Source organism: Hoplias malabaricus, unplaced genomic scaffold, assembly GCF_029633855.1.
Source record: "Hoplias malabaricus isolate fHopMal1 unplaced genomic scaffold, fHopMal1.hap1 scaffold_335, whole genome shotgun sequence".
Classification (NCBI taxonomy): domain Eukaryota; kingdom Metazoa; phylum Chordata; class Actinopteri; order Characiformes; family Erythrinidae; genus Hoplias; species Hoplias malabaricus.
Genome location: NW_027100976.1, coordinates 14,002 through 31,836, shown reverse-complemented (window position 1 = coordinate 31,836; position 17,835 = coordinate 14,002). Strand labels below are relative to the sequence as shown.

Below are 17,835 nucleotides of genomic sequence, written 5' to 3'. Positions count from 1 at the left end.
TAAGCTTCTATTATAAAGGCAGTAACCACAGTCATTTAAACACAAGAGAAGAAGAAAACTTAAGAAAAAAAAACGAACTGGAAAGCCAATCATTTTCATTTGAGGTGTCAGGTGGTCTACCGTTTACAGGCAGCTCTAAAACAAGTATTACTCTTAGAAGAGTATATAGAAATAGTCTTCTACAGCCAGCAGTGATCGCTTACGGCCATACCACTCCTTGAAAGCCCGATCTCGTCTGATCTCGGAAGCGAAGAAGAGTTGGGCCTAGTTAGTACTTGGATGGGAGACTGCCTGGGAATACTAGGTGCTGTAAGCTTTTTAGCTTAAGCTTCTATTATAAAGGCAGTAACCACAGTCATTTAAACACAAGAGAAGAAGAAAACTTAAGAAAAAAAAACGAACTGGAAAGCCAATCATTTTCATTTGAGGTGTCAGGTGGTCTACCGTTTACAGGCAGCTCTAAAACAAGTATTACTCTTAGAAGAGTATATAGAAATAGTCTTCTACAGCCAGCAGTGATCGCTTACGGCCATACCACTCCTTGAAAGCCCGATCTCGTCTGATCTCGGAAGCGAAGAAGAGTTGGGCCTAGTTAGTACTTGGATGGGAGACTGCCTGGGAATACTAGGTGCTGTAAGCTTTTTAGCTTAAGCTTCTATTATAAAGGCAGTAACCACAGTCATTTAAACACAAGAGAAGAAGAAAACTTAAGAAAAAAAAACGAACTGGAAAGCCAATCATTTTCATTTGAGGTGTCAGGTGGTCTACCGTTTACAGGCAGCTCTAAAACAAGTATTACTCTTAGAAGAGTATATAGAAATAGTCTTCTACAGCCAGCAGTGATCGCTTACGGCCATACCACTCCTTGAAAGCCCGATCTCGTCTGATCTCGGAAGCGAAGAAGAGTTGGGCCTAGTTAGTACTTGGATGGGAGACTGCCTGGGAATACTAGGTGCTGTAAGCTTTTTAGCTTAAGCTTCTATTATAAAGGCAGTAACCACAGTCATTTAAACACAAGAGAAGAAGAAAACTTAAGAAAAAAAAAAAAACGAACTGGAAAGCCAATCATTTTCATTTGAGGTGTCAGGTGGTCTACCGTTTACAGGCAGCTCTAAAACAAGTATTACTCTTAGAAGAGTATATAGAAATAGTCTTCTACAGCCAGCAGTGATCGCTTACGGCCATACCACTCCTTGAAAGCCCGATCTCGTCTGATCTCGGAAGCGAAGAAGAGTTGGGCCTAGTTAGTACTTGGATGGGAGACTGCCTGGGAATACTAGGTGCTGTAAGCTTTTTAGCTTAAGCTTCTATTATAAAGGCAGTAACCACAGTCATTTAAACACAAGAGAAGAAGAAAACTTAAGAAAAAAAAAACGAACTGGAAAGCCAATCATTTTCATTTGAGGTGTCAGGTGGTCTACCGTTTACAGGCAGCTCTAAAACAAGTATTACTCTTAGAAGAGTATATAGAAATAGTCTTCTACAGCCAGCAGTGATCGCTTACGGCCATACCACTCCTTGAAAGCCCGATCTCGTCTGATCTCGGAAGCGAAGAAGAGTTGGGCCTAGTTAGTACTTGGATGGGAGACTGCCTGGGAATACTAGGTGCTGTAAGCTTTTTAGCTTAAGCTTCTATTATAAAGGCAGTAACCACAGTCATTTAAACACAAGAGAAGAAGAAAACTTAAGAAAAAAAAACGAACTGGAAAGCCAATCATTTTCATTTGAGGTGTCAGGTGGTCTACCGTTTACAGGCAGCTCTAAAACAAGTATTACTCTTAGAAGAGTATATAGAAATAGTCTTCTACAGCCAGCAGTGATCGCTTACGGCCATACCACTCCTTGAAAGCCCGATCTCGTCTGATCTCGGAAGCGAAGAAGAGTTGGGCCTAGTTAGTACTTGGATGGGAGACTGCCTGGGAATACTAGGTGCTGTAAGCTTTTTAGCTTAAGCTTCTATTATAAAGGCAGTAACCACAGTCATTTAAACACAAGAGAAGAAGAAAACTTAAGAAAAAAAAACGAACTGGAAAGCCAATCATTTTCATTTGAGGTGTCAGGTGGTCTACCGTTTACAGGCAGCTCTAAAACAAGTATTACTCTTAGAAGAGTATATAGAAATAGTCTTCTACAGCCAGCAGTGATCGCTTACGGCCATACCACTCCTTGAAAGCCCGATCTCGTCTGATCTCGGAAGCGAAGAAGAGTTGGGCCTAGTTAGTACTTGGATGGGAGACTGCCTGGGAATACTAGGTGCTGTAAGCTTTTTAGCTTAAGCTTCTATTATAAAGGCAGTAACCACAGTCATTTAAACACAAGAGAAGAAGAAAACTTAAGAAAAAAAAACGAACTGGAAAGCCAATCATTTTCATTTGAGGTGTCAGGTGGTCTACCGTTTACAGGCAGCTCTAAAACAAGTATTACTCTTAGAAGAGTATATAGAAATAGTCTTCTACAGCCAGCAGTGATCGCTTACGGCCATACCACTCCTTGAAAGCCCGATCTCGTCTGATCTCGGAAGCGAAGAAGAGTTGGGCCTAGTTAGTACTTGGATGGGAGACTGCCTGGGAATACTAGGTGCTGTAAGCTTTTTAGCTTAAGCTTCTATTATAAAGGCAGTAACCACAGTCATTTAAACACAAGAGAAGAAGAAAACTTAAGAAAAAAAAACGAACTGGAAAGCCAATCATTTTCATTTGAGGTGTCAGGTGGTCTACCGTTTACAGGCAGCTCTAAAACAAGTATTACTCTTAGAAGAGTATATAGAAATAGTCTTCTACAGCCAGCAGTGATCGCTTACGGCCATACCACTCCTTGAAAGCCCGATCTCGTCTGATCTCGGAAGCGAAGAAGAGTTGGGCCTAGTTAGTACTTGGATGGGAGACTGCCTGGGAATACTAGGTGCTGTAAGCTTTTTAGCTTAAGCTTCTATTATAAAGGCAGTAACCACAGTCATTTAAACACAAGAGAAGAAGAAAACTTAAGAAAAAAAAAACGAACTGGAAAGCCAATCATTTTCATTTGAGGTGTCAGGTGGTCTACCGTTTACAGGCAGCTCTAAAACAAGTATTACTCTTAGAAGAGTATATAGAAATAGTCTTCTACAGCCAGCAGTGATCGCTTACGGCCATACCACTCCTTGAAAGCCCGATCTCGTCTGATCTCGGAAGCGAAGAAGAGTTGGGCCTAGTTAGTACTTGGATGGGAGACTGCCTGGGAATACTAGGTGCTGTAAGCTTTTTAGCTTAAGCTTCTATTATAAAGGCAGTAACCACAGTCATTTAAACACAAGAGAAGAAGAAAACTTAAGAAAAAAAAAACGAACTGGAAAGCCAATCATTTTCATTTGAGGTGTCAGGTGGTCTACCGTTTACAGGCAGCTCTAAAACAAGTATTACTCTTAGAAGAGTATATAGAAATAGTCTTCTACAGCCAGCAGTGATCGCTTACGGCCATACCACTCCTTGAAAGCCCGATCTCGTCTGATCTCGGAAGCGAAGAAGAGTTGGGCCTAGTTAGTACTTGGATGGGAGACTGCCTGGGAATACTAGGTGCTGTAAGCTTTTTAGCTTAAGCTTCTATTATAAAGGCAGTAACCACAGTCATTTAAACACAAGAGAAGAAGAAAACTTAAGAAAAAAAAACGAACTGGAAAGCCAATCATTTTCATTTGAGGTGTCAGGTGGTCTACCGTTTACAGGCAGCTCTAAAACAAGTATTACTCTTAGAAGAGTATATAGAAATAGTCTTCTACAGCCAGCAGTGATCGCTTACGGCCATACCACTCCTTGAAAGCCCGATCTCGTCTGATCTCGGAAGCGAAGAAGAGTTGGGCCTAGTTAGTACTTGGATGGGAGACTGCCTGGGAATACTAGGTGCTGTAAGCTTTTTAGCTTAAGCTTCTATTATAAAGGCAGTAACCACAGTCATTTAAACACAAGAGAAGAAGAAAACTTAAGAAAAAAAAACGAACTGGAAAGCCAATCATTTTCATTTGAGGTGTCAGGTGGTCTACCGTTTACAGGCAGCTCTAAAACAAGTATTACTCTTAGAAGAGTATATAGAAATAGTCTTCTACAGCCAGCAGTGATCGCTTACGGCCATACCACTCCTTGAAAGCCCGATCTCGTCTGATCTCGGAAGCGAAGAAGAGTTGGGCCTAGTTAGTACTTGGATGGGAGACTGCCTGGGAATACTAGGTGCTGTAAGCTTTTTAGCTTAAGCTTCTATTATAAAGGCAGTAACCACAGTCATTTAAACACAAGAGAAGAAGAAAACTTAAGAAAAAAAAAACGAACTGGAAAGCCAATCATTTTCATTTGAGGTGTCAGGTGGTCTACCGTTTACAGGCAGCTCTAAAACAAGTATTACTCTTAGAAGAGTATATAGAAATAGTCTTCTACAGCCAGCAGTGATCGCTTACGGCCATACCACTCCTTGAAAGCCCGATCTCGTCTGATCTCGGAAGCGAAGAAGAGTTGGGCCTAGTTAGTACTTGGATGGGAGACTGCCTGGGAATACTAGGTGCTGTAAGCTTTTTAGCTTAAGCTTCTATTATAAAGGCAGTAACCACAGTCATTTAAACACAAGAGAAGAAGAAAACTTAAGAAAAAAAAACAACAACAAAAAAAACGAACTGGAAAGCCAATCATTTTCATTTGAGGTGTCAGGTGGTCTACCGTTTACAGGCAGCTCTAAAACAAGTATTACTCTTAGAAGAGTATATAGAAATAGTCTTCTACAGCCAGCAGTGATCGCTTACGGCCATACCACTCCTTGAAAGCCCGATCTCGTCTGATCTCGGAAGCGAAGAAGAGTTGGGCCTAGTTAGTACTTGGATGGGAGACTGCCTGGGAATACTAGGTGCTGTAAGCTTTTTAGCTTAAGCTTCTATTATAAAGGCAGTAACCACAGTCATTTAAACACAAGAGAAGAAGAAAACTTAAGAAAAAAAAAACGAACTGGAAAGCCAATCATTTTCATTTGAGGTGTCAGGTGGTCTACCGTTTACAGGCAGCTCTAAAACAAGTATTACTCTTAGAAGAGTATATAGAAATAGTCTTCTACAGCCAGCAGTGATCGCTTACGGCCATACCACTCCTTGAAAGCCCGATCTCGTCTGATCTCGGAAGCGAAGAAGAGTTGGGCCTAGTTAGTACTTGGATGGGAGACTGCCTGGGAATACTAGGTGCTGTAAGCTTTTTAGCTTAAGCTTCTATTATAAAGGCAGTAACCACAGTCATTTAAACACAAGAGAAGAAGAAAACTTAAGAAAAAAAAACGAACTGGAAAGCCAATCATTTTCATTTGAGGTGTCAGGTGGTCTACCGTTTACAGGCAGCTCTAAAACAAGTATTACTCTTAGAAGAGTATATAGAAATAGTCTTCTACAGCCAGCAGTGATCGCTTACGGCCATACCACTCCTTGAAAGCCCGATCTCGTCTGATCTCGGAAGCGAAGAAGAGTTGGGCCTAGTTAGTACTTGGATGGGAGACTGCCTGGGAATACTAGGTGCTGTAAGCTTTTTAGCTTAAGCTTCTATTATAAAGGCAGTAACCACAGTCATTTAAACACAAGAGAAGAAGAAAACTTAAGAAAAAAAAACGAACTGGAAAGCCAATCATTTTCATTTGAGGTGTCAGGTGGTCTACCGTTTACAGGCAGCTCTAAAACAAGTATTACTCTTAGAAGAGTATATAGAAATAGTCTTCTACAGCCAGCAGTGATCGCTTACGGCCATACCACTCCTTGAAAGCCCGATCTCGTCTGATCTCGGAAGCGAAGAAGAGTTGGGCCTAGTTAGTACTTGGATGGGAGACTGCCTGGGAATACTAGGTGCTGTAAGCTTTTTAGCTTAAGCTTCTATTATAAAGGCAGTAACCACAGTCATTTAAACACAAGAGAAGAAGAAAACTTAAGAACAACAAAAAAAAACGAACTGGAAAGCCAATCATTTTCATTTGAGGTGTCAGGTGGTCTACCGTTTACAGGCAGCTCTAAAACAAGTATTACTCTTAGAAGAGTATATAGAAATAGTCTTCTACAGCCAGCAGTGATCGCTTACGGCCATACCACTCCTTGAAAGCCCGATCTCGTCTGATCTCGGAAGCGAAGAAGAGTTGGGCCTAGTTAGTACTTGGATGGGAGACTGCCTGGGAATACTAGGTGCTGTAAGCTTTTTAGCTTAAGCTTCTATTATAAAGGCAGTAACCACAGTCATTTAAACACAAGAGAAGAAGAAAACTTAAGAAAAAAAAACAACAACAAAAAAAAACGAACTGGAAAGCCAATCATTTTCATTTGAGGTGTCAGGTGGTCTACCGTTTACAGGCAGCTCTAAAACAAGTATTACTCTTAGAAGAGTATATAGAAATAGTCTTCTACAGCCAGCAGTGATCGCTTACGGCCATACCACTCCTTGAAAGCCCGATCTCGTCTGATCTCGGAAGCGAAGAAGAGTTGGGCCTAGTTAGTACTTGGATGGGAGACTGCCTGGGAATACTAGGTGCTGTAAGCTTTTTAGCTTAAGCTTCTATTATAAAGGCAGTAACCACAGTCATTTAAACACAAGAGAAGAAGAAAACTTAAGAAAAAAAAACGAACTGGAAAGCCAATCATTTTCATTTGAGGTGTCAGGTGGTCTACCGTTTACAGGCAGCTCTAAAACAAGTATTACTCTTAGAAGAGTATATAGAAATAGTCTTCTACAGCCAGCAGTGATCGCTTACGGCCATACCACTCCTTGAAAGCCCGATCTCGTCTGATCTCGGAAGCGAAGAAGAGTTGGGCCTAGTTAGTACTTGGATGGGAGACTGCCTGGGAATACTAGGTGCTGTAAGCTTTTTAGCTTAAGCTTCTATTATAAAGGCAGTAACCACAGTCATTTAAACACAAGAGAAGAAGAAAACTTAAGAAAAAAAAAACAACAACAAAAAAAAACGAACTGGAAAGCCAATCATTTTCATTTGAGGTGTCAGGTGGTCTACCGTTTACAGGCAGCTCTAAAACAAGTATTACTCTTAGAAGAGTATATAGAAATAGTCTTCTACAGCCAGCAGTGATCGCTTACGGCCATACCACTCCTTGAAAGCCCGATCTCGTCTGATCTCGGAAGCGAAGAAGAGTTGGGCCTAGTTAGTACTTGGATGGGAGACTGCCTGGGAATACTAGGTGCTGTAAGCTTTTTAGCTTAAGCTTCTATTATAAAGGCAGTAACCACAGTCATTTAAACACAAGAGAAGAAGAAAACTTAAGAAAAAAAAACGAACTGGAAAGCCAATCATTTTCATTTGAGGTGTCAGGTGGTCTACCGTTTACAGGCAGCTCTAAAACAAGTATTACTCTTAGAAGAGTATATAGAAATAGTCTTCTACAGCCAGCAGTGATCGCTTACGGCCATACCACTCCTTGAAAGCCCGATCTCGTCTGATCTCGGAAGCGAAGAAGAGTTGGGCCTAGTTAGTACTTGGATGGGAGACTGCCTGGGAATACTAGGTGCTGTAAGCTTTTTAGCTTAAGCTTCTATTATAAAGGCAGTAACCACAGTCATTTAAACACAAGAGAAGAAGAAAACTTAAGAAAAAAAAACAACAACAAAAAAAAACGAACTGGAAAGCCAATCATTTTCATTTGAGGTGTCAGGTGGTCTACCGTTTACAGGCAGCTCTAAAACAAGTATTACTCTTAGAAGAGTATATAGAAATAGTCTTCTACAGCCAGCAGTGATCGCTTACGGCCATACCACTCCTTGAAAGCCCGATCTCGTCTGATCTCGGAAGCGAAGAAGAGTTGGGCCTAGTTAGTACTTGGATGGGAGACTGCCTGGGAATACTAGGTGCTGTAAGCTTTTTAGCTTAAGCTTCTATTATAAAGGCAGTAACCACAGTCATTTAAACACAAGAGAAGAAGAAAACTTAAGAAAAAAAAAACAACAACAAAAAAAAACGAACTGGAAAGCCAATCATTTTCATTTGAGGTGTCAGGTGGTCTACCGTTTACAGGCAGCTCTAAAACAAGTATTACTCTTAGAAGAGTATATAGAAATAGTCTTCTACAGCCAGCAGTGATCGCTTACGGCCATACCACTCCTTGAAAGCCCGATCTCGTCTGATCTCGGAAGCGAAGAAGAAATGGGCCTAGTTAGTACTTGGATGGGAGACTGCCTGGGAATACTAGGTGCTGTAAGCTTTTTAGCTTAAGCTTCTATTATAAAGGCAGTAACCACAGTCATTTAAACACAAGAGAAGAAGAAAACTTAAGAAAAAAAAAACAACAACAAAAAAAAACGAACTGGAAAGCCAATCATTTTCATTTGAGGTGTCAGGTGGTCTACCGTTTACAGGCAGCTCTAAAACAAGTATTACTCTTAGAAGAGTATATAGAAATAGTCTTCTACAGCCAGCAGTGATAGCTTATGGCCATACCACTCCTTGAAAGCCCGATCTCGTCTGATCTCGGAAGCGAAGAAGAGTTGGGCCTAGTTAGTACTTGGATGGGAGACTGCCTGGGAATACTAGGTGCTGTAAGCTTTTTAGCTTAAGCTTCTATTATAAAGGCAGTAACCACAGTCATTTAAACACAAGAGAAGAAGAAAACTACAAAAAAAAAAAAACGAACTGGAAAGCCAATCATTTTCATTTGAGGTGTCAGGTGGTCTACCGTTTACAGGCAGCTCTAAAACAAGTATTACTCTTAGAAGAGTATATAGAAATAGTCTTCTACAGCCAGCAGTGATCGCTTACGGCCATACCACTCCTTGAAAGCCCGATCTCGTCTGATCTCGGAAGCGAAGAAGAGTTGCGCCTAGTTAGTACTTGGATGGGAGACTGCCTGGGAATACTAGGTGCTGTAAGCTTTTTAGCTTAAGCTTCTATTATAAAGGCAGTAACCACAGTCATTTAAACACAAGAGAAGAAGAAAACTTAAGAAAAAAAAACGAACTGGAAAGCCAATCATTTTCATTTGAGGTGTCAGGTGGTCTACCGTTTACAGGCAGCTCTAAAACAAGTATTACTCTTAGAAGAGTATATAGAAATAGTCTTCTACAGCCAGCAGTGATCGCTTACGGCCATACCACTCCTTGAAAGCCCGATCTCGTCTGATCTCGGAAGCGAAGAAGAGTTGGGCCTAGTTAGTACTTGGATGGGAGACTGCCTGGGAATACTAGGTGCTGTAAGCTTTTTAGCTTAAGCTTCTATTATAAAGGCAGTAACCACAGTCATTTAAACACAAGAGAAGAAGAAAACTTAAGAAAAAAAAACGAACTGGAAAGCCAATCATTTTCATTTGAGGTGTCAGGTGGTCTACCGTTTACAGGCAGCTCTAAAACAAGTATTACTCTTAGAAGAGTATATAGAAATAGTCTTCTACAGCCAGCAGTGATCGCTTACGGCCATACCACTCCTTGAAAGCCCGATCTCGTCTGATCTCGGAAGCGAAGAAGAGTTGGGCCTAGTTAGTACTTGGATGGGAGACTGCCTGGGAATACTAGGTGCTGTAAGCTTTTTAGCTTAAGCTTCTATTATAAAGGCAGTAACCACAGTCATTTAAACACAAGAGAAGAAGAAAACTTAAGAAAAAAAAACAACAACAAAAAAAAACGAACTGGAAAGCCAATCATTTTCATTTGAGGTGTCAGGTGGTCTACCGTTTACAGGCAGCTCTAAAACAAGTATTACTCTTAGAAGAGTATATAGAAATAGTCTTCTACAGCCAGCAGTGATCGCTTATGGCCATACCACTCCTTGAAAGCCCGATCTCGTCTGATCTCGGAAGCGAAGAAGAGTTGGGCCTAGTTAGTACTTGGATGGGAGACTGCCTGGGAATACTAGGTGCTGTAAGCTTTTTAGCTTAAGCTTCTATTATAAAGGCAGTAACCACAGTCATTTAAACACAAGAGAAGAAGAAAACTTAAGAAAAAAAAACGAACTGGAAAGCCAATCATTTTCATTTGAGGTGTCAGGTGGTCTACCGTTTACAGGCAGCTCTAAAACAAGTATTACTCTTAGAAGAGTATATAGAAATAGTCTTCTACAGCCAGCAGTGATCGCTTACGGCCATACCACTCCTTGAAAGCCCGATCTCGTCTGATCTCGGAAGCGAAGAAGAGTTGGGCCTAGTTAGTACTTGGATGGGAGACTGCCTGGGAATACTAGGTGCTGTAAGCTTTTTAGCTTAAGCTTCTATTATAAAGGCAGTAACCACAGTCATTTAAACACAAGAGAAGAAGAAAACTTAAGAAAAAAAAACAACAACAAAAAAAAACGAACTGGAAAGCCAATCATTTTCATTTGAGGTGTCAGGTGGTCTACCGTTTACAGGCAGCTCTAAAACAAGTATTACTCTTAGAAGAGTATATAGAAATAGTCTTCTACAGCCAGCAGTGATCGCTTACGGCCATACCACTCCTTGAAAGCCCGATCTCGTCTGATCTCGGAAGCGAAGAAGAGTTGGGCCTAGTTAGTACTTGGATGGGAGACTGCCTGGGAATACTAGGTGCTGTAAGCTTTTTAGCTTAAGCTTCTATTATAAAGGCAGTAACCACAGTCATTTAAACACAAGAGAAGAAGAAAACTTAAGAAAAAAAAACGAACTGGAAAGCCAATCATTTTCATTTGAGGTGTCAGGTGGTCTACCGTTTACAGGCAGCTCTAAAACAAGTATTACTCTTAGAAGAGTATATAGAAATAGTCTTCTACAGCCAGCAGTGATCGCTTACGGCCATACCACTCCTTGAAAGCCCGATCTCGTCTGATCTCGGAAGCGAAGAAGAGTTGGGCCTAGTTAGTACTTGGATGGGAGACTGCCTGGGAATACTAGGTGCTGTAAGCTTTTTAGCTTAAGCTTCTATTATAAAGGCAGTAACCACAGTCATTTAAACACAAGAGAAGAAGAAAACTTAAGAAAAAAAAACGAACTGGAAAGCCAATCATTTTCATTTGAGGTGTCAGGTGGTCTACCGTTTACAGGCAGCTCTAAAACAAGTATTACTCTTAGAAGAGTATATAGAAATAGTCTTCTACAGCCAGCAGTGATCGCTTATGGCCATACCACTCCTTGAAAGCCCGATCTCGTCTGATCTCGGAAGCGAAGAAGAGTTGGGCCTAGTTAGTACTTGGATGGGAGACTGCCTGGGAATACTAGGTGCTGTAAGCTTTTTAGCTTAAGCTTCTATTATAAAGGCAGTAACCACAGTCATTTAAACACAAGAGAAGAAGAAAACTTAAGAAAAAAAAACGAACTGGAAAGCCAATCATTTTCATTTGAGGTGTCAGGTGGTCTACCGTTTACAGGCAGCTCTAAAACAAGTATTACTCTTAGAAGAGTATATAGAAATAGTCTTCTACAGCCAGCAGTGATCGCTTACGGCCATACCACTCCTTGAAAGCCCGATCTCGTCTGATCTCGGAAGCGAAGAAGAGTTGGGCCTAGTTAGTACTTGGATGGGAGACTGCCTGGGAATACTAGGTGCTGTAAGCTTTTTAGCTTAAGCTTCTATTATAAAGGCAGTAACCACAGTCATTTAAACACAAGAGAAGAAGAAAACTTAAGAAAAAAAAAACAACAACAAAAAAAAACGAACTGGAAAGCCAATCATTTTCATTTGAGGTGTCAGGTGGTCTACCGTTTACAGGCAGCTCTAAAACAAGTATTACTCTTAGAAGAGTATATAGAAATAGTCTTCTACAGCCAGCAGTGATCGCTTACGGCCATACCACTCCTTGAAAGCCCGATCTCGTCTGATCTCGGAAGCGAAGAAGAGTTGGGCCTAGTTAGTACTTGGATGGGAGACTGCCTGGGAATACTAGGTGCTGTAAGCTTTTTAGCTTAAGCTTCTATTATAAAGGCAGTAACCACAGTCATTTAAACACAAGAGAAGAAGAAAACTTAAGAAAAAAAAACGAACTGGAAAGCCAATCATTTTCATTTGAGGTGTCAGGTGGTCTACCGTTTACAGGCAGCTCTAAAACAAGTATTACTCTTAGAAGAGTATATAGAAATAGTCTTCTACAGCCAGCAGTGATCGCTTACGGCCATACCACTCCTTGAAAGCCCGATCTCGTCTGATCTCGGAAGCGAAGAAGAGTTGGGCCTAGTTAGTACTTGGATGGGAGACTGCCTGGGAATACTAGGTGCTGTAAGCTTTTTAGCTTAAGCTTCTATTATAAAGGCAGTAACCACAGTCATTTAAACACAAGAGAAGAAGAAAACTTAAGAAAAAAAAACGAACTGGAAAGCCAATCATTTTCATTTGAGGTGTCAGGTGGTCTACCGTTTACAGGCAGCTCTAAAACAAGTATTACTCTTAGAAGAGTATATAGAAATAGTCTTCTACAGCCAGCAGTGATCGCTTATGGCCATACCACTCCTTGAAAGCCCGATCTCGTCTGATCTCGGAAGCGAAGAAGAGTTGGGCCTAGTTAGTACTTGGATGGGAGACTGCCTGGGAATACTAGGTGCTGTAAGCTTTTTAGCTTAAGCTTCTATTATAAAGGCAGTAACCACAGTCATTTAAACACAAGAGAAGAAGAAAACTTAAGAAAAAAAAACGAACTGGAAAGCCAATCATTTTCATTTGAGGTGTCAGGTGGTCTACCGTTTACAGGCAGCTCTAAAACAAGTATTACTCTTAGAAGAGTATATAGAAATAGTCTTCTACAGCCAGCAGTGATCGCTTACGGCCATACCACTCCTTGAAAGCCCGATCTCGTCTGATCTCGGAAGCGAAGAAGAGTTGGGCCTAGTTAGTACTTGGATGGGAGACTGCCTGGGAATACTAGGTGCTGTAAGCTTTTTAGCTTAAGCTTCTATTATAAAGGCAGTAACCACAGTCATTTAAACACAAGAGAAGAAGAAAACTTAAGAAAAAAAAACAACAACAAAAAAAAACGAACTGGAAAGCCAATCATTTTCATTTGAGGTGTCAGGTGGTCTACCGTTTACAGGCAGCTCTAAAACAAGTATTACTCTTAGAAGAGTATATAGAAATAGTCTTCTACAGCCAGCAGTGATCGCTTACGGCCATACCACTCCTTGAAAGCCCGATCTCGTCTGATCTCGGAAGCGAAGAAGAGTTGGGCCTAGTTAGTACTTGGATGGGAGACTGCCTGGGAATACTAGGTGCTGTAAGCTTTTTAGCTTAAGCTTCTATTATAAAGGCAGTAACCACAGTCATTTAAACACAAGAGAAGAAGAAAACTTAAGAAAAAAAAACGAACTGGAAAGCCAATCATTTTCATTTGAGGTGTCAGGTGGTCTACCGTTTACAGGCAGCTCTAAAACAAGTATTACTCTTAGAAGAGTATATAGAAATAGTCTTCTACAGCCAGCAGTGATCGCTTACGGCCATACCACTCCTTGAAAGCCCGATCTCGTCTGATCTCGGAAGCGAAGAAGAGTTGGGCCTAGTTAGTACTTGGATGGGAGACTGCCTGGGAATACTAGGTGCTGTAAGCTTTTTAGCTTAAGCTTCTATTATAAAGGCAGTAACCACAGTCATTTAAACACAAGAGAAGAAGAAAACTTAAGAAAAAAAAACGAACTGGAAAGCCAATCATTTTCATTTGAGGTGTCAGGTGGTCTACCGTTTACAGGCAGCTCTAAAACAAGTATTACTCTTAGAAGAGTATATAGAAATAGTCTTCTACAGCCAGCAGTGATCGCTTATGGCCATACCACTCCTTGAAAGCCCGATCTCGTCTGATCTCGGAAGCGAAGAAGAGTTGGGCCTAGTTAGTACTTGGATGGGAGACTGCCTGGGAATACTAGGTGCTGTAAGCTTTTTAGCTTAAGCTTCTATTATAAAGGCAGTAACCACAGTCATTTAAACACAAGAGAAGAAGAAAACTTAAGAAAAAAAAACGAACTGGAAAGCCAATCATTTTCATTTGAGGTGTCAGGTGGTCTACCGTTTACAGGCAGCTCTAAAACAAGTATTACTCTTAGAAGAGTATATAGAAATAGTCTTCTACAGCCAGCAGTGATCGCTTACGGCCATACCACTCCTTGAAAGCCCGATCTCGTCTGATCTCGGAAGCGAAGAAGAGTTGGGCCTAGTTAGTACTTGGATGGGAGACTGCCTGGGAATACTAGGTGCTGTAAGCTTTTTAGCTTAAGCTTCTATTATAAAGGCAGTAACCACAGTCATTTAAACACAAGAGAAGAAGAAAACTTAAGAAAAAAAAACGAACTGGAAAGCCAATCATTTTCATTTGAGGTGTCAGGTGGTCTACCGTTTACAGGCAGCTCTAAAACAAGTATTACTCTTAGAAGAGTATATAGAAATAGTCTTCTACAGCCAGCAGTGATCGCTTACGGCCATACCACTCCTTGAAAGCCCGATCTCGTCTGATCTCGGAAGCGAAGAAGAGTTGGGCCTAGTTAGTACTTGGATGGGAGACTGCCTGGGAATACTAGGTGCTGTAAGCTTTTTAGCTTAAGCTTCTATTATAAAGGCAGTAACCACAGTCATTTAAACACAAGAGAAGAAGAAAACTTAAGAAAAAAAAACGAACTGGAAAGCCAATCATTTTCATTTGAGGTGTCAGGTGGTCTACCGTTTACAGGCAGCTCTAAAACAAGTATTACTCTTAGAAGAGTATATAGAAATAGTCTTCTACAGCCAGCAGTGATCGCTTACGGCCATACCACTCCTTGAAAGCCCGATCTCGTCTGATCTCGGAAGCGAAGAAGAAATGGGCCTAGTTAGTACTTGGATGGGAGACTGCCTGGGAATACTAGGTGCTGTAAGCTTTTTAGCTTAAGCTTCTATTATAAAGGCAGTAACCACAGTCATTTAAACACAAGAGAAGAAGAAAACTTAAGAAAAAAAAAACAACAACAAAAAAAAACGAACTGGAAAGCCAATCATTTTCATTTGAGGTGTCAGGTGGTCTACCGTTTACAGGCAGCTCTAAAACAAGTATTACTCTTAGAAGAGTATATAGAAATAGTCTTCTACAGCCAGCAGTGATCGCTTACGGCCATACCACTCCTTGAAAGCCCGATCTCGTCTGATCTCGGAAGCGAAGAAGAGTTGGGCCTAGTTAGTACTTGGATGGGAGACTGCCTGGGAATACTAGGTGCTGTAAGCTTTTTAGCTTAAGCTTCTATTATAAAGGCAGTAACCACAGTCATTTAAACACAAGAGAAGAAGAAAACTTAAGAAAAAAAAACGAACTGGAAAGCCAATCATTTTCATTTGAGGTGTCAGGTGGTCTACCGTTTACAGGCAGCTCTAAAACAAGTATTACTCTTAGAAGAGTATATAGAAATAGTCTTCTACAGCCAGCAGTGATCGCTTATGGCCATACCACTCCTTGAAAGCCCGATCTCGTCTGATCTCGGAAGCGAAGAAGAGTTGGGCCTAGTTAGTACTTGGATGGGAGACTGCCTGGGAATACTAGGTGCTGTAAGCTTTTTAGCTTAAGCTTCTATTATAAAGGCAGTAACCACAGTCATTTAAACACAAGAGAAGAAGAAAACTTAAGAAAAAAAAACGAACTGGAAAGCCAATCATTTTCATTTGAGGTGTCAGGTGGTCTACCGTTTACAGGCAGCTCTAAAACAAGTATTACTCTTAGAAGAGTATATAGAAATAGTCTTCTACAGCCAGCAGTGATCGCTTACGGCCATACCACTCCTTGAAAGCCCGATCTCGTCTGATCTCGGAAGCGAAGAAGAGTTGGGCCTAGTTAGTACTTGGATGGGAGACTGCCTGGGAATACTAGGTGCTGTAAGCTTTTTAGCTTAAGCTTCTATTATAAAGGCAGTAACCACAGTCATTTAAACACAAGAGAAGAAGAAAACTTAAGAAAAAAAAACGAACTGGAAAGCCAATCATTTTCATTTGAGGTGTCAGGTGGTCTACCGTTTACAGGCAGCTCTAAAACAAGTATTACTCTTAGAAGAGTATATAGAAATAGTCTTCTACAGCCAGCAGTGATCGCTTATGGCCATACCACTCCTTGAAAGCCCGATCTCGTCTGATCTCGGAAGCGAAGAAGAGTTGGGCCTAGTTAGTACTTGGATGGGAGACTGCCTGGGAATACTAGGTGCTGTAAGCTTTTTAGCTTAAGCTTCTATTATAAAGGCAGTAACCACAGTCATTTAAACACAAGAGAAGAAGAAAACTTAAGAAAAAAAAACGAACTGGAAAGCCAATCATTTTCATTTGAGGTGTCAGGTGGTCTACCGTTTACAGGCAGCTCTAAAACAAGTATTACTCTTAGAAGAGTATATAGAAATAGTCTTCTACAGTCAGCAGTGATCGCTTACGGCCATACCACTCCTTGAAAGCCCGATCTCGTCTGATCTCGGAAGCGAAGAAGAGTTGGGCCTAGTTAGTACTTGGATGGGAGACTGCCTGGGAATACTAGGTGCTGTAAGCTTTTTAGCTTAAGCTTCTATTATAAAGGCAGTAACCACAGTCATTTAAACACAAGAGAAGAAGAAAACTTAAGAAAAAAAAAACAACAACAAAAAAAAACGAACTGGAAAGCCAATCATTTTCATTTGAGGTGTCAGGTGGTCTACCGTTTACAGGCAGCTCTAAAACAAGTATTACTCTTAGAAGAGTATATAGAAATAGTCTTCTACAGCCAGCAGTGATCGCTTACGGCCATACCACTCCTTGAAAGCCCGATCTCGTCTGATCTCGGAAGCGAAGAAGAGTTGGGCCTAGTTAGTACTTGGATGGGAGACTGCCTGGGAATACTAGGTGCTGTAAGCTTTTTAGCTTAAGCTTCTATTATAAAGGCAGTAACCACAGTCATTTAAACACAAGAGAAGAAGAAAACTTAAGAAAAAAAAACGAACTGGAAAGCCAATCATTTTCATTTGAGGTGTCAGGTGGTCTACCGTTTACAGGCAGCTCTAAAACAAGTATTACTCTTAGAAGAGTATATAGAAATAGTCTTCTACAGCCAGCAGTGATCGCTTACGGCCATACCACTCCTTGAAAGCCCTATCTCGTCTGATCTCGGAAGCGAAGAAGAGTTGGGCCTAGTTAGTACTTGGATGGGAGACTGCCTGGGAATACTAGGTGCTGTAAGCTTTTTAGCTTAAGCTTCTATTATAAAGGCAGTAACCACAGTCATTTAAACACAAGAGAAGAAGAAAACTTAAGAAAAAAAAACGAACTGGAAAGCCAATCATTTTCATTTGAGGTGTCAGGTGGTCTACCGTTTACAGGCAGCTCTAAAACAAGTATTACTCTTAGAAGAGTATATAGAAATAGTCTTCTACAGCCAGCAGTGATCGCTTACGGCCATACCACTCCTTGAAAGCCCGATCTCGTCTGATCTCGGAAGCGAAGAAGAAATGGGCCTAGTTAGTACTTGGATGGGAGACTGCCTGGGAATACTAGGTGCTGTAAGCTTTTTAGCTTAAGCTTCTATTATAAAGGCAGTAACCACAGTCATTTAAACACAAGAGAAGAAGAAAACTTAAGAAAAAAAAACGAACTGGAAAGCCAATCATTTTCATTTGAGGTGTCAGGTGGTCTACCGTTTACAGGCAGCTCTAAAACAAGTATTACTCTTAGAAGAGTATATAGAAATAGTCTTCTACAGCCAGCAGTGATCGCTTACGGCCATACCACTCCTTGAAAGCCCGATCTCGTCTGATCTCGGAAGCGAAGAAGAAATGGGCCTAGTTAGTACTTGGATGGGAGACTGCCTGGGAATACTAGGTGCTGTAAGCTTTTTAGCTTAAGCTTCTATTATAAAGGCAGTAACCACAGTCATTTAAACACAAGAGAAGAAGAAAACTTAAGAAAAAAAAACAACAACAAAAAAAAAACGAACTGGAAAGCCAATCATTTTCATTTGAGGTGT

At 40.9% G+C, this 17,835-nt stretch overlaps 48 non-coding genes and 6 pseudogenes across 48 annotated transcripts; all 54 read left to right on the top strand.

Moving 5' to 3' along the window:
• The first annotated feature begins 197 nt into the window (after positions 1-197).
• On the top strand, positions 198-316 carry LOC136682867 (5S ribosomal RNA). Its single transcript, XR_010798669.1, has one exon. It is a non-coding gene; the product is annotated as a 5S ribosomal RNA (ribosomal RNA).
• Positions 317-521: 205 nt separating this feature from the next.
• LOC136682865 (5S ribosomal RNA) lies at positions 522-640 on the top strand. The gene has a single exon (XR_010798667.1). It is a non-coding gene; the product is annotated as a 5S ribosomal RNA (ribosomal RNA).
• A 205-nt stretch (positions 641-845) lies between these two features.
• LOC136682864 (5S ribosomal RNA) lies at positions 846-964 on the top strand. The gene has a single exon (XR_010798666.1). It is a non-coding gene; the product is annotated as a 5S ribosomal RNA (ribosomal RNA).
• Positions 965-1,173: 209 nt separating this feature from the next.
• LOC136682863 (5S ribosomal RNA) lies at positions 1,174-1,292 on the top strand. The gene has a single exon (XR_010798665.1). It is a non-coding gene; the product is annotated as a 5S ribosomal RNA (ribosomal RNA).
• Positions 1,293-1,498: 206 nt separating this feature from the next.
• Positions 1,499-1,617, top strand: LOC136682862 (5S ribosomal RNA). Its single transcript, XR_010798664.1, has one exon. It is a non-coding gene; the product is annotated as a 5S ribosomal RNA (ribosomal RNA).
• A 205-nt stretch (positions 1,618-1,822) lies between these two features.
• On the top strand, positions 1,823-1,941 carry LOC136682861 (5S ribosomal RNA). Its single transcript, XR_010798663.1, has one exon. It is a non-coding gene; the product is annotated as a 5S ribosomal RNA (ribosomal RNA).
• Positions 1,942-2,146: 205 nt separating this feature from the next.
• On the top strand, positions 2,147-2,265 carry LOC136682949 (5S ribosomal RNA). Its single transcript, XR_010798733.1, has one exon. It is a non-coding gene; the product is annotated as a 5S ribosomal RNA (ribosomal RNA).
• A 205-nt stretch (positions 2,266-2,470) lies between these two features.
• On the top strand, positions 2,471-2,589 carry LOC136682948 (5S ribosomal RNA). The gene has a single exon (XR_010798732.1). It is a non-coding gene; the product is annotated as a 5S ribosomal RNA (ribosomal RNA).
• A 205-nt stretch (positions 2,590-2,794) lies between these two features.
• LOC136682947 (5S ribosomal RNA) lies at positions 2,795-2,913 on the top strand. Its single transcript, XR_010798731.1, has one exon. It is a non-coding gene; the product is annotated as a 5S ribosomal RNA (ribosomal RNA).
• A 206-nt stretch (positions 2,914-3,119) lies between these two features.
• LOC136682946 (5S ribosomal RNA) lies at positions 3,120-3,238 on the top strand. Its single transcript, XR_010798730.1, has one exon. It is a non-coding gene; the product is annotated as a 5S ribosomal RNA (ribosomal RNA).
• Positions 3,239-3,444: 206 nt separating this feature from the next.
• On the top strand, positions 3,445-3,563 carry LOC136682945 (5S ribosomal RNA). Its single transcript, XR_010798729.1, has one exon. It is a non-coding gene; the product is annotated as a 5S ribosomal RNA (ribosomal RNA).
• A 205-nt stretch (positions 3,564-3,768) lies between these two features.
• On the top strand, positions 3,769-3,887 carry LOC136682943 (5S ribosomal RNA). Its single transcript, XR_010798727.1, has one exon. It is a non-coding gene; the product is annotated as a 5S ribosomal RNA (ribosomal RNA).
• Positions 3,888-4,092: 205 nt separating this feature from the next.
• LOC136682942 (5S ribosomal RNA) lies at positions 4,093-4,211 on the top strand. The gene has a single exon (XR_010798726.1). It is a non-coding gene; the product is annotated as a 5S ribosomal RNA (ribosomal RNA).
• Positions 4,212-4,417: 206 nt separating this feature from the next.
• Positions 4,418-4,536, top strand: LOC136682941 (5S ribosomal RNA). The gene has a single exon (XR_010798725.1). It is a non-coding gene; the product is annotated as a 5S ribosomal RNA (ribosomal RNA).
• Positions 4,537-4,756: 220 nt separating this feature from the next.
• On the top strand, positions 4,757-4,875 carry LOC136682940 (5S ribosomal RNA). Its single transcript, XR_010798724.1, has one exon. It is a non-coding gene; the product is annotated as a 5S ribosomal RNA (ribosomal RNA).
• A 206-nt stretch (positions 4,876-5,081) lies between these two features.
• LOC136682939 (5S ribosomal RNA) lies at positions 5,082-5,200 on the top strand. Its single transcript, XR_010798723.1, has one exon. It is a non-coding gene; the product is annotated as a 5S ribosomal RNA (ribosomal RNA).
• A 205-nt stretch (positions 5,201-5,405) lies between these two features.
• On the top strand, positions 5,406-5,524 carry LOC136682938 (5S ribosomal RNA). Its single transcript, XR_010798722.1, has one exon. It is a non-coding gene; the product is annotated as a 5S ribosomal RNA (ribosomal RNA).
• A 205-nt stretch (positions 5,525-5,729) lies between these two features.
• Positions 5,730-5,848, top strand: LOC136682937 (5S ribosomal RNA). The gene has a single exon (XR_010798721.1). It is a non-coding gene; the product is annotated as a 5S ribosomal RNA (ribosomal RNA).
• Positions 5,849-6,059: 211 nt separating this feature from the next.
• Positions 6,060-6,178, top strand: LOC136682936 (5S ribosomal RNA). The gene has a single exon (XR_010798720.1). It is a non-coding gene; the product is annotated as a 5S ribosomal RNA (ribosomal RNA).
• Positions 6,179-6,399: 221 nt separating this feature from the next.
• Positions 6,400-6,518, top strand: LOC136682935 (5S ribosomal RNA). The gene has a single exon (XR_010798719.1). It is a non-coding gene; the product is annotated as a 5S ribosomal RNA (ribosomal RNA).
• A 205-nt stretch (positions 6,519-6,723) lies between these two features.
• On the top strand, positions 6,724-6,842 carry LOC136682934 (5S ribosomal RNA). The gene has a single exon (XR_010798718.1). It is a non-coding gene; the product is annotated as a 5S ribosomal RNA (ribosomal RNA).
• A 222-nt stretch (positions 6,843-7,064) lies between these two features.
• Positions 7,065-7,183, top strand: LOC136682931 (5S ribosomal RNA). Its single transcript, XR_010798716.1, has one exon. It is a non-coding gene; the product is annotated as a 5S ribosomal RNA (ribosomal RNA).
• Positions 7,184-7,388: 205 nt separating this feature from the next.
• Positions 7,389-7,507, top strand: LOC136682930 (5S ribosomal RNA). Its single transcript, XR_010798715.1, has one exon. It is a non-coding gene; the product is annotated as a 5S ribosomal RNA (ribosomal RNA).
• A 221-nt stretch (positions 7,508-7,728) lies between these two features.
• LOC136682929 (5S ribosomal RNA) lies at positions 7,729-7,847 on the top strand. The gene has a single exon (XR_010798714.1). It is a non-coding gene; the product is annotated as a 5S ribosomal RNA (ribosomal RNA).
• A 222-nt stretch (positions 7,848-8,069) lies between these two features.
• On the top strand, positions 8,070-8,188 carry LOC136682894 (5S ribosomal RNA; annotated as a pseudogene).
• Positions 8,189-8,410: 222 nt separating this feature from the next.
• LOC136682880 (5S ribosomal RNA) lies at positions 8,411-8,529 on the top strand. Its single transcript, XR_010798681.1, has one exon. It is a non-coding gene; the product is annotated as a 5S ribosomal RNA (ribosomal RNA).
• Positions 8,530-8,736: 207 nt separating this feature from the next.
• LOC136682895 (5S ribosomal RNA) lies at positions 8,737-8,855 on the top strand (annotated as a pseudogene).
• Positions 8,856-9,060: 205 nt separating this feature from the next.
• On the top strand, positions 9,061-9,179 carry LOC136682928 (5S ribosomal RNA). Its single transcript, XR_010798713.1, has one exon. It is a non-coding gene; the product is annotated as a 5S ribosomal RNA (ribosomal RNA).
• Positions 9,180-9,384: 205 nt separating this feature from the next.
• Positions 9,385-9,503, top strand: LOC136682927 (5S ribosomal RNA). Its single transcript, XR_010798711.1, has one exon. It is a non-coding gene; the product is annotated as a 5S ribosomal RNA (ribosomal RNA).
• A 221-nt stretch (positions 9,504-9,724) lies between these two features.
• LOC136682879 (5S ribosomal RNA) lies at positions 9,725-9,843 on the top strand. The gene has a single exon (XR_010798680.1). It is a non-coding gene; the product is annotated as a 5S ribosomal RNA (ribosomal RNA).
• A 205-nt stretch (positions 9,844-10,048) lies between these two features.
• Positions 10,049-10,167, top strand: LOC136682926 (5S ribosomal RNA). Its single transcript, XR_010798710.1, has one exon. It is a non-coding gene; the product is annotated as a 5S ribosomal RNA (ribosomal RNA).
• Positions 10,168-10,388: 221 nt separating this feature from the next.
• Positions 10,389-10,507, top strand: LOC136682925 (5S ribosomal RNA). The gene has a single exon (XR_010798709.1). It is a non-coding gene; the product is annotated as a 5S ribosomal RNA (ribosomal RNA).
• A 205-nt stretch (positions 10,508-10,712) lies between these two features.
• Positions 10,713-10,831, top strand: LOC136682924 (5S ribosomal RNA). The gene has a single exon (XR_010798708.1). It is a non-coding gene; the product is annotated as a 5S ribosomal RNA (ribosomal RNA).
• Positions 10,832-11,036: 205 nt separating this feature from the next.
• Positions 11,037-11,155, top strand: LOC136682876 (5S ribosomal RNA). The gene has a single exon (XR_010798678.1). It is a non-coding gene; the product is annotated as a 5S ribosomal RNA (ribosomal RNA).
• A 205-nt stretch (positions 11,156-11,360) lies between these two features.
• LOC136682923 (5S ribosomal RNA) lies at positions 11,361-11,479 on the top strand. Its single transcript, XR_010798707.1, has one exon. It is a non-coding gene; the product is annotated as a 5S ribosomal RNA (ribosomal RNA).
• A 222-nt stretch (positions 11,480-11,701) lies between these two features.
• On the top strand, positions 11,702-11,820 carry LOC136682921 (5S ribosomal RNA). Its single transcript, XR_010798706.1, has one exon. It is a non-coding gene; the product is annotated as a 5S ribosomal RNA (ribosomal RNA).
• A 205-nt stretch (positions 11,821-12,025) lies between these two features.
• On the top strand, positions 12,026-12,144 carry LOC136682919 (5S ribosomal RNA). Its single transcript, XR_010798704.1, has one exon. It is a non-coding gene; the product is annotated as a 5S ribosomal RNA (ribosomal RNA).
• A 205-nt stretch (positions 12,145-12,349) lies between these two features.
• LOC136682875 (5S ribosomal RNA) lies at positions 12,350-12,468 on the top strand. Its single transcript, XR_010798677.1, has one exon. It is a non-coding gene; the product is annotated as a 5S ribosomal RNA (ribosomal RNA).
• A 205-nt stretch (positions 12,469-12,673) lies between these two features.
• LOC136682918 (5S ribosomal RNA) lies at positions 12,674-12,792 on the top strand. Its single transcript, XR_010798703.1, has one exon. It is a non-coding gene; the product is annotated as a 5S ribosomal RNA (ribosomal RNA).
• A 221-nt stretch (positions 12,793-13,013) lies between these two features.
• LOC136682917 (5S ribosomal RNA) lies at positions 13,014-13,132 on the top strand. The gene has a single exon (XR_010798702.1). It is a non-coding gene; the product is annotated as a 5S ribosomal RNA (ribosomal RNA).
• Positions 13,133-13,337: 205 nt separating this feature from the next.
• On the top strand, positions 13,338-13,456 carry LOC136682916 (5S ribosomal RNA). The gene has a single exon (XR_010798700.1). It is a non-coding gene; the product is annotated as a 5S ribosomal RNA (ribosomal RNA).
• Positions 13,457-13,661: 205 nt separating this feature from the next.
• On the top strand, positions 13,662-13,780 carry LOC136682874 (5S ribosomal RNA). Its single transcript, XR_010798676.1, has one exon. It is a non-coding gene; the product is annotated as a 5S ribosomal RNA (ribosomal RNA).
• Positions 13,781-13,985: 205 nt separating this feature from the next.
• LOC136682915 (5S ribosomal RNA) lies at positions 13,986-14,104 on the top strand. The gene has a single exon (XR_010798699.1). It is a non-coding gene; the product is annotated as a 5S ribosomal RNA (ribosomal RNA).
• Positions 14,105-14,309: 205 nt separating this feature from the next.
• On the top strand, positions 14,310-14,428 carry LOC136682914 (5S ribosomal RNA). The gene has a single exon (XR_010798698.1). It is a non-coding gene; the product is annotated as a 5S ribosomal RNA (ribosomal RNA).
• Positions 14,429-14,633: 205 nt separating this feature from the next.
• On the top strand, positions 14,634-14,752 carry LOC136682893 (5S ribosomal RNA; annotated as a pseudogene).
• Positions 14,753-14,974: 222 nt separating this feature from the next.
• On the top strand, positions 14,975-15,093 carry LOC136682913 (5S ribosomal RNA). The gene has a single exon (XR_010798697.1). It is a non-coding gene; the product is annotated as a 5S ribosomal RNA (ribosomal RNA).
• Positions 15,094-15,298: 205 nt separating this feature from the next.
• Positions 15,299-15,417, top strand: LOC136682873 (5S ribosomal RNA). The gene has a single exon (XR_010798675.1). It is a non-coding gene; the product is annotated as a 5S ribosomal RNA (ribosomal RNA).
• A 205-nt stretch (positions 15,418-15,622) lies between these two features.
• Positions 15,623-15,741, top strand: LOC136682912 (5S ribosomal RNA). Its single transcript, XR_010798696.1, has one exon. It is a non-coding gene; the product is annotated as a 5S ribosomal RNA (ribosomal RNA).
• A 205-nt stretch (positions 15,742-15,946) lies between these two features.
• LOC136682872 (5S ribosomal RNA) lies at positions 15,947-16,065 on the top strand. The gene has a single exon (XR_010798674.1). It is a non-coding gene; the product is annotated as a 5S ribosomal RNA (ribosomal RNA).
• A 205-nt stretch (positions 16,066-16,270) lies between these two features.
• LOC136682910 (5S ribosomal RNA) lies at positions 16,271-16,389 on the top strand. Its single transcript, XR_010798695.1, has one exon. It is a non-coding gene; the product is annotated as a 5S ribosomal RNA (ribosomal RNA).
• Positions 16,390-16,611: 222 nt separating this feature from the next.
• LOC136682909 (5S ribosomal RNA) lies at positions 16,612-16,730 on the top strand. Its single transcript, XR_010798694.1, has one exon. It is a non-coding gene; the product is annotated as a 5S ribosomal RNA (ribosomal RNA).
• A 205-nt stretch (positions 16,731-16,935) lies between these two features.
• LOC136682897 (5S ribosomal RNA) lies at positions 16,936-17,054 on the top strand (annotated as a pseudogene).
• A 205-nt stretch (positions 17,055-17,259) lies between these two features.
• Positions 17,260-17,378, top strand: LOC136682892 (5S ribosomal RNA; annotated as a pseudogene).
• Positions 17,379-17,583: 205 nt separating this feature from the next.
• Positions 17,584-17,702, top strand: LOC136682891 (5S ribosomal RNA; annotated as a pseudogene).
• The last annotated feature ends 133 nt before the right edge of the window (positions 17,703-17,835 follow it).